Source organism: Pongo pygmaeus, chromosome X (genome assembly GCF_028885625.2).
Source record: "Pongo pygmaeus isolate AG05252 chromosome X, NHGRI_mPonPyg2-v2.0_pri, whole genome shotgun sequence".
Lineage (NCBI taxonomy): Eukaryota > Metazoa > Chordata > Mammalia > Primates > Hominidae > Pongo > Pongo pygmaeus.
This window is the reverse complement of record NC_072396.2, coordinates 45,408,545-45,419,482: the sequence shown is the minus strand read 5'-3', so window position 1 is coordinate 45,419,482 and position 10,938 is coordinate 45,408,545. Positions and strand designations below refer to the sequence as shown.

The window sequence follows — 10,938 nt, the reverse complement described above, 5'->3', positions numbered from 1 at the left end:
CAAGGATTACAGGTGTTAGCCACTGCTCCTGGCCAGTATCTCTGATAATTTCTTAAGGATAAATCGCTAGAAGCCGAATTACTGGATCCATGAATAAAGGCATGTTTAAGATTCTTGATACAGGCTATCGAATTGCTTTCTGAAAGATTTCATCAATTTATAATCCTTTGATCTGCCTTGTAAAACAGGAATCATTATTCCCATTTAACAAATCAGATAACTGAGTCTCAGAGAAGATTAAGAAACTTGTTACAAGTCACAGCTAAAGCTGGGCATTGAATACAACTAAAAAGTTACCATTCCATTCCATTTTAAATTTACTATGGGGCTTAGTTTTTCCCCCAAAAAATGTATGCCAAAGCTACCAAACAACGGGCCTGGAGCCTTTCAAAAATATCAATGTGGCCAGGCACGGTGGCTCACGCCTGTAATCCCAGCACTTTGGGAGGCTGAGGCAGGTGGATCACCTGAGGTCAGGAGTTCGAGACCAGCCTGGCCAACATGGTAAAACCCCGTCTCTAATAAAAACACAACAATTAGCTGCGCATGGTGGCAGACACCTGTAATCCCAGCTACATGGGAGGCTGAGGCAGGAGAATTGCTTGAACCCGAGAGGTGGAGGTGCAGTGAGTCGAGATCCTTCCATTGCACTCCAGCCTGGGCGACAAGAGAGAAACTGCATCTTAAAAAAAAAAAAAAAAATCCATGTTATGAAAGTCCAAAAAATAAATTAGAGGCTGGCGAGGTGGCTCGCGCCTGTAATCCCAGCACTTTGGGAGGCCAAGGTGGGCGGATTACCTTAGGTCAGGAGTTCGAGATGAGCCTGGCCAACATGATGAAACCCTGTCTTTACTAAAAACACAAAAATTAGCCAGGCATGGTGGCACACAGCTGTAATCCCAGCTACTTGGGAGTCTGAGGCAGGAGAATCGCTTGAACCTGGGAGGCGGAGGTTGCAGTGGGCTGAGATTGTGTCACTGTGCTCCAGCCTGGGTGACAGAGTGAGACTCCGTCTCAAAAAATAAAAATAAGTTTAAAAATATATAAATAAATAAATAAATTTGGAAAAACAGCTAGGGACTTTTCTAGATTAAAGGACACTAAAAAGACATGTAATGCATGATCCTCCATTAGAAACTGAATTTTAAAAAACCAGCTTATTACAAAGGGCATTTTGTGGAAAGTTCAGTAAATTTAAATATAGACTGTATATTAAACAACAGTACTGTACCGATGTTAAAGTTTGCAAATGTGGGCCAGGTGCAGTGGCTCACGCCTGTAATTCCAGGCCTTTGGGAGGCCAAGGCGGGTGAGTCACCTGAGGTCAGGAGTTCAAGACCAGCCTGACCAACATGGTGAAACCCCATCTCTACCAAAAATACAAAAATTAGCCTGGCATGGTGGCGGCTCCTGTAATCCCAGCTACTTGGGAGGCTGAGGCAGGAGCATCACTTGAACCTGGGAGGCGGAGGTTGCAGTGAGCTGAGATCGCGCCACTGCACTCCAGCCTGGCAACAGAGCAAGACGGTCTCAAAACAAAACAAAACAAAACAAAACAAAGTTTGCAAATGGGATAACAATATTGTGGTTACGTAGGATAATGTCTTTATTCTTAAAAGGTACACATCGGCTGGGTGCGGTGGCTCACGCCTGTAATCCCAGCACTTTGGGAGGTTGAGGTGGGCGGATCACCTGAGGTTGGGAGTTCAAGACCAGCCTGAACAACATGGAGAAACCCCGTCTCTACTAAAAATACAAAATTAGCCAGGTGTGGTCGTGCATGCCTGTAGTCCCAGCTACTTGGGAGGCTGAGGCAGGAGAATCACTTGAACCCGGGAGGAGGAAGTTGTGGTGAGCTGAGTTCGTGCCATTGCACTCCAGCCTAGGCAACAAGAGTGCAACTCCATCTCAAAAAAAAAAAAAAGGTACAGATTGAAATATTAGGATTGAAATGTCATAATATCTACAATGAGTTCTCAGATGGTTCAGGAAAAGAAACAAAGGAAGAAAAGGAGAAATAATGAAATATATATGGGAGGATAATGTAGGGTAATGTCTTTATTCTTAAAGGTACATATTGAAATATTAGGATTGAAGTCTCATAATATCTACAGTGAATTCTCAGAAGGTTCAGAAAAAGAAAGAAAGAAGGGGAAAAAGGAGAAACAAGAAAAAAAGAGAAATAAAGAAAAGAAGTATATATGGGGAAAGGGGAGAGAGTAAATGTGCTGCATTTGATGAATCTTGATAAAGGATATACGGGTGTTCATTGTGGTATTCTGAAAGTTTGAAATTTCACAAAATAAAATGCTGCTGAATAAAAAATTGATACAAAACATAACGTTGGTGCTGGATCTTTAACATGATTTCTAAAGCAGTAAAGACTTTGCAAAGGACTGCCTCCTTTCTTTTTAAAGTGTTTGAAAAAATGCTTTAAAGAAAGCCCCATTCCCTTTAGGCTCATGGGACCCTAACCCATTTTCCCCCATGAAGCTGATTTTTAGGCTGTTAAATAATTGCTGCTGACTCATTTGCTTGTGGTCCCTGGATTTTGTAGTTTAGTCCTGTGATTATTGTTGTCTTGGTGATTAGCAATCTCTTACACTATCAGAGCTGGATTTCATGTCTCTTTTTTCTCCCTCCCAGGAGGCAATTGTAACTCATCCCTGGGAGAATCATGAGTGTGAGGACTGGGCAGTGAGAAGGGATAGGATTCTTTTCTATATTTTCATTCCTTTTCTTTTTATTGGCTAGCTGTATCTGTCATAAATAGGTTGAGGGAAATTAAAGTCTTAAGGTGTAATATATTTCTCTGGCACATTCTATTTGCCAACTTAAAATGTGCTATCTAGACTGTGCACATTCATTGACAACAATCGAGATATGAATTCTGTAATGGAAAATTCTATTCACGATTGTATAAATGTACACATTGTATTTTCCTTTTTAAGGAAGAAACTATTTTAAAATGTACTATTAAAAGCAGAATTGTTTAAAATGAAATGGCATTACCTTTTGCCTTATCTAAATAAGCAGAATTTAATTTTATAGTGCTAACGTCGTTATATTTCTGCAATAGCAATAACAGTAGTGGAAAAAGAGGGTTGAGTTACCTGTTTCTTAATGAAAAGTTTGGTATGAGGTAGTTTCTGGGGAGTTGGCGGGTAGAAGTCTTCATGAATACATCTTGTTTCTAGGTCAATTCCTCTTAAGAGTGGCACTGAAATTGGGGTGTAAACAGCTTGTAATCCTGTCTGCTTGTTTCAATCCTGCTGTGTTGCTTTGAGGAAGTGCAAATCTCTCAGAAGGTCAATAGTTCAGCTCAATGTGGTCTTTCCTTCCAGCAACATCCCCTTGAATAATATTTGTTGGTGAGAAAGCAAAGAGGACATTGATAAGGAATCAGTATTAACTTGGGGTAAAATATTTATGCACAAATTTAACCAAAAAGCTTATACAGTTTAATTGAGTTGAATTAAGATTTACCTATTTTTGAGCAAGGTGTGGAGTTGCCATCTCAGAATTGTCGTAATTGCCATGTTTCTTAGGTTTATCTTTTCTTTCATTTCATTTTAACTTTTTACTTGGAAATAATTTAAATTTACGGATGGATTTCATTTAGAAAAATTAATACAAAGATCTCGGGTATATCTTTCACCTAGATTTACCAGTTGTTAGCATTTTGCAACACATTTTTTTCCTCTCTCTCTATATATACGCATATACATATTATTGTTTTGTTGTTATTATTATTAGTTTCGTAAACCATTCGAGAGTAGTCACAGAGTTCATGCCCCTTTTCCTTCTCAAAACTTAAAAGTGTATTTTTTTAAAGAACAGGGACATTCTCTTTCATAAGCATAGCAAAATAATCAAATTCAGAAAATGTAATATTGCTACAATACTGTGATGTGGTACATAGTACATACTGAAATTTTGCCAGTTATCCTGATAATGTTCTTTTTTTTGTTTTGTTTTGAGATGGAGTTTCACTCTTGGTGACCAGGCTGGAGTGCAATGGCGCGATCTCGGCTTACCGCAACCTCTGCCTTCCGGGTTCAAGTGATTCTTCTGCCTCAGTCTCCCGAGTAGCTGGGATTACAGGCGCATGCCATCACGCCCAGCTAATTTTGTATCGTTAGTAGAGATAGGGGTTTCTCCATGTTGGTCAGGCTGGTCTTGAACTCCTGACCTCAGGTGATCCGCCCACCTCGGCTTCCCAATGTGCTGGGATTACAGGCGTGAGCCACTGCGCTCGGTCCCCGATAATGTTCTTTATAGTATCTTTTTCTCCCTTGATCTAGAATCCAATCTAGGATCATATCCCACATTTAGTAGTCAGATCTTCTCTAAACTTTTAAAGTCTGAAACAATTTTTTCACTTTCTGTCTATCATGACATTGACATTTAAAAATAGTACTATAATAATAGTTGTCTGGTAGAATATCCCTCAATTTAGGTTTGTATATTTCTTTTCTTTTAGAGATGGGGTCTTGCTATGTTGCCCAGAGTGGGGTCCAGTGGCTTACTGCAGCCTTGATTTTCTGGGCTTAAGCCGTTCTTCCCCCTCAGCCTCCTAAGTAGCTGGGACTACAGTCATGCTTATATTGTGTATACTTGGCGGAGAACACCAGAGAAGCAATGTTGTGTTATTCTCAGTGCATATCAGGAGGCAGCTTGTCCCATTATTGATGATGCTACCTTGAATTACTTGGTTAAGGAGGTAACCGCCGGGTGCGGTGGCTCACGCCTGTAATCCCAGCACTTTGGGAGGCCGAGGCGGGCGGATCACGAGGTCAGGAGATCGAGACCATTCTGGCTAACACGGTGAAACCCCGTCTCTACTAAAAATACAAAAAATTAGCCGGGCATACTGGTGTGCGCCTGTAGTCCTAGCTACTCAGGAAGCTGAGGCAGGAGAATGGCGTGAACCCGGGAGGCGGAGCTTGCAGTGAGCCGAGATCGCGCCACTGCACTCCAGCCTGGGCAACAGAGCGAGACCCTGTCTCAAAAAAAAAAAAAAAAAAAGGAGGTAACCTCCATATTTCCCCTTAGTAAAATTACCATTTTTCCTTTTTAATGCAATATGTTTTTTGAAGCTGCTACTTACTAATATTACAACGGCCAAAGGCAATAGTAGAGATTAAAAGTAGTACAAAATTATAAATGTGATACAAAAACAATAATGGTAATTCTACTATTTCAAATAAATTTAAGAAATCTGATTATTTCAGATTTGGCTGTTGCATGCATAATCTTAATAGGATTGTGTTTGTCTCACACGGAATTTTGTTATATGATCATCCATCCTAACACTTTAAATAAACAACCTATTTAATATGTTCCAACTTTGTGTCTAGTCTTACCCTCACTGGGAATACTTGGAATTGTAGACTATATAAATACAGTTCTGTATCAATTTTAATTATATTTTATAGGATTTTTCCAATGTGGCTCCTGGAACAGGGCATATCAGGGCATTTGTATTTTTCAATAAACATTTCAAATAATTGAATGCAGGCCAGGCACGGTGGCTCACACCTGTAATCCCAGCACTTTGGGAGGCCGAGGCAGGTGGATCACTAGGTCGGGGGTTCGAGACCAGCCTGACCAACATGGTGAAACCCTGTCTCTACTAAAAATACAAAAATTAGCTGGGTGTGGTGGCAGGCACCTGTAATCCCAGCTACTCAGGAGGCTGAGGCAGGAGAATTGCTTGAACCTGGGAGGCGGAGGTTGCAGTGAGCCGAGATGACGCCACTACACTCCAGCCTGGGTGACAGAACGAGACTCCGTCTCAAAAAAAAAAAAAAAAAAAAAAAAAAAATCAAAAAATTGAATGCATCTTGCGTCTTCCTTAATGCCTACCTGAGAAATCTCAAAAACCAAAGCAAATATGAGTTTGGTCACAATGTGCATACAAGGAACATCATAAAAATAACACAGATCAGAAAAATTTGCTCTGTGTCAGTGTTCAAAACATTTTTATTCCCCAAATGATCTCACACACATCAGGCAACCATCCAATGATGCTAAGCAATTATTAGTAATAACAAGGAAGCATCGCTGTGGGTTTGGGCCACCCACAGCCCACGTTGCACATCATTAGGGCTTCCCTGATGTATTTCTTTGTGGCTTCTTTTCTCCGACCACATCAAAGCCTGAAGCAGAATATGATGATCTGAAAAGATAGACACAGTCAATGTATTGACCTCTGAAATTGGCTGCCTGCAAACTGGCTGCTTCTTGTTTCTGGGAACCCTTCTTAACTCTGTCTCTTAATTTCTGTCTGGCTTGGATTGCATTTCAATAGGCTCCGACTTTGTTGGAATGGGGAAGAGGAAAACTGCCACCTTGCATAATGAGATTGGAATCTTAAGCTTCTCTGTGTTTCAGAATGATGTATCAATATCATTTTGAAGTAGCCTTACATATTCTCATCCCCTTTCACACACAAAGATAACAATAAACAGTATATAGAGTACTTGAATTGGAATATATATATGTGTATATATATATATATATATTTTTTGAGACGGAGTCTTGCTCCTTCGCCCAGGCTGGAGTGCAGTGCCACGATCTCAGCTCTCTGCAAACTCCGCCTCCCGGGTTCAAGTGATTCTCCTGTCTCAGCCTCCCGAGTAGCTGGGACTACAGGTGTGTGCCACCATGCCTGGCAATAGTCTTGTAAAAGCTAAAATATATTCCAATTCGGTCGGGTGCGGTGGCTTACGCATGTAATCCCAGCACGTTGGGAGGCTGAGGCAGGTGGATCACCTGAGGTCAGGAGTTTGAGGCCAGCCTGACCAACAAGGTGAAACCCCATCTCTACTAAAAATACAAAAATTAGCCTGGCGTGGTGGCAGGCACCTGTAATCCCAGCTACTTGGGAGGCTGAGTAAGGAGAGTCACTGGAACCCGGGAGGCGGAGGTTGCAGTGAGTTGAGATCGCACCATTGCACTCCAGCCTGGGTGACAGAGAGAGACTCTGTCTCAAAAAAAAAAAAAAAGACTATCTTTCTCCTTTTCTTTTTAAATTATGATAAATGTTAAATGCAAAACATCTGCAACCCTCTAAAGGAATGATCCTAGAAGTAAGTAGGGAATTTATATAGTCTTGAGCCCCATTTTAGTTGGTTTCTAGTAATGCAATCATTATTTTGTTTTGGAGTTTTCTGAACAAATCATAATGATATCATAATTCATATGTTAATATTCCTGCATTACAGAGAGCTTTTTTTTTTTTTGGTTTGAGATGGAGTCTCTCTCTGTCACCCAGGCTGGAGTGCAGTGGCGTGATCTCGGCTCACTGAAACCTCCGCCTCCCGGGTTCAAGCGATTCTCCTGCCTAAGCCTCCTGAGTAGCTGGGATTACAGACGTGCACCACCACACCTGGCTAATTTTTTGTATATTTAGTAGAGACTGGGTTTCACCATGTTGGTTATGCTGGTCTTGAACTCCTGATCTTGTGATCCACCTGCCTCAGCCTCCCAAAGTGCTGGGATTACAGGCGTGAGCCACCGTGCAGACCGAGAGCTCTATTTTTAACCTAATAATTAAGTTTTAAAATGGACCTTATTTCTCAAGCGTAGATTTTGAGAAAAGGGTAGATTTTAATTACAGGCAGCATGTTAGTTTCGACAGCCATAACAGAATCCCATAAATTTAGTGGCTTAAAACAACATCAGTTTATTACAGCTCTGTAGGTCAAAAATCTGGGAATAGCATGGTTCAACCGGGTCTTCAGCTTAGGGTCTCACAATGCCAAAAGCAAGGTTTTGGCAGAGCCTTTCTGGAGGTTCTGGGAAATAACCCACTTTCAATCTCATTTGGACTGTTGGCTGAATTTAGTTTCTTGTGATTTAAGGGCTAAGATCCCCATTTCCTTGCTGGCTGTCAGTCAGGAGCTGGTCTTTGCTGCTAGAGGCTGCCTGCATTCCTTTTCATGCTTTCCATGTGGCTCACTCTAGCAACGGCAGGTCAAGTCCCTCTTATGCTTCAAATCTCTCTGACTTCTGCCCATATCTTTCTTCTGCTTCCAGCCAGAGAAAGCTCTCTGCTTTTAAGAGCTCATGTGATTAGATTGGGCCCATTGAGATAATTCAGGATGAGTTCCTTATCTTAAAGTCCATAACCTTAATCACACCTGTAAAGTCCGTTTTTACCATGGAATGTGACATATTTATAGGCTCCAGGGGTTAGGATGGGATGTCTTTGGGAGGCTATTATTCAGCCTACCACAGACCGGAAAAAACAAACAACAGCAACAACAACAAAAAACAAAGCAAAACAAAAAAACACCAACAGATTAAATACTCAAGGTTTATCATGAACCCGAGGATTTCCAAACACAGACATCAGCAGCTTTCTCGAATTCATGCATAGCACCTAATATAAAACATGGTACGTGATAGATTCTTCCTGTTTAGCAGGTGAATACAGGAGTTAGGAGTCTTGGAGACGAACAACAGACAAGCCCAGATGTTCTTCTAACGTAGATCAGTTAATCAGGGGCTTGGAGGTGAAGTTAGGGATAAACTTGTGGAGTTCTAATCTTAGAGCTTGACTCAGACTTCTACAGAGTGGCGAACTTTCTGGAAAGGATGGGCATACCTTCTTGAGTCCCTCAGTGATCTGTTCAAGAACAAAAGAGCAACAGCAAATCCTCTGTCAACGTAGGTAGATTTTATTTTTATTTTAAAAAATAGAGATGGGCTGAGCAACTTTGTGTGTCATAAGGAAGAAAAGATTCAAAACACCGGTCAGGCACAGTGGCTCATGCCTGTAATTCCAGCACGTTGGGAGGCTAAGACGGGCGGATGACTTGAGGTCAGGAGTTTGAGACCAGTCTGCCCAACATGGTAAAATCCTGTCTCAAAAAAAAAATTAGCCGAGTGCAGTGGAATACACCTATGGTCTCAGCTACTCTGGAGGATGAGGCAGGAGAACTGCTTGAGCCTGGGAGGCGGAGGTTGAAGTAAGCCAGATTGCGCCATTGCACTCCAGCTTGGATAACAGGAGTGAATCAAAAAAAAAAAAAAAAAAAAAGATTAAGTTGGGCACAGTGGCTCACGCCTGTAATCCGAGCACTTTGGGAGGCCGAGGCGGGCAGATCACCTGAGTTCAGGAGTTCGAGACCAGCCTGGCCAACAGGCTGAAACCCCGCCTCTACGAAAAATACAAAAATTAGCTGGGTGTGGTGGCAGGCACCTGTAATCCCAGTTACTTGGAAGGCTGAGGCTGAGGCATGAGAATCGCTTGAACCCGGGAGGCGGAGTTTGCAGTGAGCTGAGATCGCACCACTGCACTCCAGCCTAGGGGAAAGACTGAGACTCTGTCTCAAAAAAAAAAAAAAGATATAAAAAAAAGTGAAAAAAATAGAGATGGGGTTTCACTGTATCGCCCAGCCTGATCTCGAACTCCTGGCCTCGAGTGATCCTCCTGCCTCAGCCTCCCAAAGTTCTGGGATTATAGGTGTGAGCCATTGTGCCCAGCCCAGGGTTAGATTTTATTTTTATTTATTTATTTTTTTAGAAACTGATGTTTATTTTCCATCAAACATTTTTCCATGTTGCTTAAGAGCCCATGCAAGAACAGCTTAAGACCAGTCAGTGGTTGCTCCTACCCATTCAGCGGCCTGAGCAGTGGGAGCTGCAGACCAGTCTTCCGTGGCAGGCTGAGCACTCCAGTCTTCAGTAGGGAACTGCTGAATAGGCACAGAGGGCACCTGTACACCTTCAGACCAGTCTGCAACCTCAGGCTGAGTAGCAGTGAACTCAGGAGCTGGAGCAGTCCATTCACCCTGAAATTCGTCCTTGGTCACTGCCTTTTCAGCAGCAGCCTGCTCTTCTTTTTCAATCTCTTCAGGATCTCTGTAGAAGTACAGATCAGGCATGACCTCCCATGGGTGTTCACAGGAAATGGTGCCATGCATGCGCAGAACTTCACGAGCCAGCATCCACCACATCAAACCGAGAGTGAGCTCCCTTGTTGTTGCATGGGATGGCAATGTCCACATAGCACAGAGGAGAATCTGTGTTACAGAGCAATGGTAGGTAGGTTAACATAAGATGCCTCTGTGAGAGGCTGGTGGTCAGTCCTGGGGTCAGTAACAATAAGAAGCCGTGGCTCCCGGAAGGCTGCCTGGATCTGGTTAGTGAAGGTTCCAGGAGTGAAGCGGCCAGCAATTGGAGTGGCTCCAGTGGCGGCAGCAAACTTCAGCACAGCCCTCTGGCCAGTATCCCTGGAGGATATAACACTGACATCAGCAGGGTTTTCAATGGCAACAATAGCATGAGCTGCCAGCAGAAGCTTCTCCCAGGTCCTCTTCAGATTTATGATATAGATTCCATCACTTTTCCTTTTATAGACGTACTCTTCCATCTGGAAGTCAAGATTGGTGCTGCCTAAGTGGGTTCCTGTTGCAAGGAACTTAAGGACATCCTCCTCCTTCATTTGCAGGACATCAAGGGCTCCGGACATTGTGAAAGTTTCCCTTTAAGTTACGACAGGAATCCAGGACAATGCCGTATGGACCCCTCTGTAGGTAGCGTGGAAAGCCAGGGTTAGATTTTAAATGAGGTTAGATATCCTCTGGTTAACACAAACATTACTTTTATTTATCAGTTATTGGAATTTAATAAAATATTAACCACAGATATTCATAATCATCTTGATATGGATGATATAATAACAGCCAATTCCATTGGCTGGAATAGCTTCATAAATAAGGTCACAGGAAGATCTTCAATGAAGAGAAGAAAAAGTCAAGATATTTTTTGTTTTTGTTGTTTTTTTTTCCCCAAAAAATAGAACAGATAGAGAAAAGATACATTAAATTAGCTCCTCCTAATTAGAACATTTCTAATTTTGATACAGGTTAAATTAAAGGCTGTTAGGCACTTTAATAGTGTAAAGTCATTTTTGGGGGATATTGA

General features: G+C 42.1%; 1 pseudogene; it reads right to left on the bottom strand.

Annotated features, from left to right (window-relative positions):
* Positions 1–9,594: 9,594 nt before the first annotated feature.
* Positions 9,595–10,514, bottom strand: LOC129024590 (small ribosomal subunit protein uS2-like; annotated as a pseudogene).
* Between the last annotated feature and the right edge of the window lie 424 nt (positions 10,515–10,938).